General features: G+C 35.2%; 1 long non-coding RNA gene across 1 annotated transcript; it reads left to right on the top strand.

Annotated features, from left to right (window-relative positions):
* Positions 1–72: 72 nt before the first annotated feature.
* Positions 73–776, top strand: LOC109953553 (uncharacterized). The gene is made up of 4 exons (XR_002273928.1): positions 73–202; positions 287–304; positions 468–540; positions 622–776. It is a non-coding gene; the product is annotated as an uncharacterized LOC109953553 (long non-coding RNA).
* Positions 777–2,324: the final 1,548 nt, after the last annotated feature.

Here is a 2,324-nt window from a genome sequence, read left to right on the forward strand (position 1 = left end):
ATAGTGTCTGTAGAACAGACTGTGGTCTGACTGGCAGACAGACGTTCTCCTCTAACCTGCTTCATGTGTTCACATTGTGATTTGTTTGTTTACTCAACAGAGAAAACCACAGTCATAACTGTCGCCATCATTGCTGCAGCCATTGTTCTTGCTCTTGTCCTCGTTGCTGTGATTGGATTCTTCATTTACAAACAGAAGAAAGGTGAGAGGTGTTTAAAGTCGGTGTAAGGAAGGAACAAATTCTGGTATTTTCAGCTTTTTAATTCAGTTTTTTTTTTCCTTGCAGCCAAGCGCCCTCCATCTCGTAAGTAAAACTTATAGTTCTGTTTTTTTCTGACCTCACATGCATTCTGTAGAGTAAAGCGGGTTTATAGATTTTATGCTGAAGACTTTTTCCTGCAGTGTTCGCTGTAAACACAGATTTGTTTCGAGGAGAATGTGGACTAACAGTGTTTCTGAACTTGCAGCTGTGATCAACCCTGAGGTCATGGAGCAACTGAATCCACAAGCCTAAATGACGACAACACGACCCTGAACACAGTGAGTTGAGTGATTTAAACTGTCCAAACATTTATGGTAAATTATTGTGTTTTCTATTTTATGTATTTTTTTCCTCTTTAGGTTCATGGATAGATTTTGGACTCCATTGAGGACTGATGCCACCAGATTCTCCTCTTTTAATCCGGGAATTCATTGGTTATTCATCATTCATATCATAAACAGAATCAGGGTTGTGAATCTAGTGATAGATGCTTATTGATTGAAAGACAAGAAAAGTAAAATTGTACTAAAAACAATGGAAGCATCACAGAGGTCTTCATATATACACATTTAATTGATAAAGATTTGTGTGTTCATCTAAAACTAATCCACCATAGTTACAGTTTATTTCTTTTGGTGTTGGGTTTCTTGTAAAATCAACAGAAAAATACAGACATGCGTTTACAGATATGACATCCATATGTTTTCCTAGAGGCCTGTCGATATGATGACACACGTACTGTACATTGAGATAATGGACATTTAGTAGTTTTCTGTGCAGTTTATATTGAGAGGTCCATTCTTTGGCTGTATTAGATCACAAGGGATAAGACTGCTGATCAACTGGAGACTTGTAGGTGGAAATTCAAGAAATCAAGAAATTCTGTGCTTCTGTGGCTCCTCAAAATAAGTAAAGTGATACTGTAGGTTACACATGCAGTATGAAATACCACAGAGATATTCTCACCTACTGTATATCATATAGTTGTTAACATATCTGTAACATTTTGTGGGTTTTAAGTCATAACCAAAAATATTAATTGTATTGAATATATTAAATACTATATTATTGAATATACTAAATACAATCTGTATGATTTAATATATTAATATCTAATTTTGTTTGTTTTTAAAGTCATATCATTAGCTGCTTGCATTTTGTGAGCTTCAAACATTAAATGAGATTTACACACCTGCACATATTAAGTTAATTAGCCTATTTTTTGATGTGAAGACTAATAATTTAACCTCATGGACAAAACCTCTGGGGCTGAGATCTGTATGAAAACACATTTTATGACTGATGATTTATTGGTTTGTGTTGCATTACCTTTCAACTGATAAATTATAAAATAAATCTTACGCACAAATATAAAAGTAATATTTACATTATGTAACTCAGTTTCTTCAGTAGTACTATGGATATAATATTAGTAAAACACTATAAAACCAGTTATAAGGAATATTGTAGCTTTAACAATCTCACAAAACAGGTTGGGGCTGATTTTCCAGTGGGTTTTTGTTTGTTTGTTTTCCAGCTGTAAGATTTGGAAAGAAGGTTTAGCACTTCCTGTATGTTTGTGAGTGGAGTTTATGAGAGAAGTGGCTCCATCAGATCCTCATTATTCTGTATTTTATTCTTGGTTGACAGTGTTAATAGAACAGTGTTGGCGGCTGGACAACTGAACGAGCCTGGCTCTCAGATGTAACTGCCTACCAAGCCATGTGGCCCAGCCACTGTTTAACCTGAGCAAATGACTTCTGATCAAGGTCGTACAGACCCAAATGTTGTGGACACAATAAATTATTCATCCTAAGCAAGACAGTGTGTGGGAGTTTGTTACGCTTTTGCAATTTGCTGTTTTCTTCTGACGCACCTGTTATACAATCGGGTATGCAGAGTCTTGACATCTTAACACAAAAATTAAATATTATGGATTATCCTAGTTATTTATTAGGACGCCTTTTTGAATTAGTTCAATTTTCCATTGTGTATAAATTGTTTAAAGACTTCTTCACACTGCATGTAGGCTGGTTGTAATGCTTTGGTTTTCCCCTGAGAA

This window comes from Monopterus albus, unplaced genomic scaffold (assembly GCF_001952655.1).
Source record: "Monopterus albus unplaced genomic scaffold, M_albus_1.0 scaffold765.1, whole genome shotgun sequence".
In the NCBI taxonomy this organism is placed as follows: Eukaryota; Metazoa; Chordata; class Actinopteri; order Synbranchiformes; family Synbranchidae; genus Monopterus; species Monopterus albus.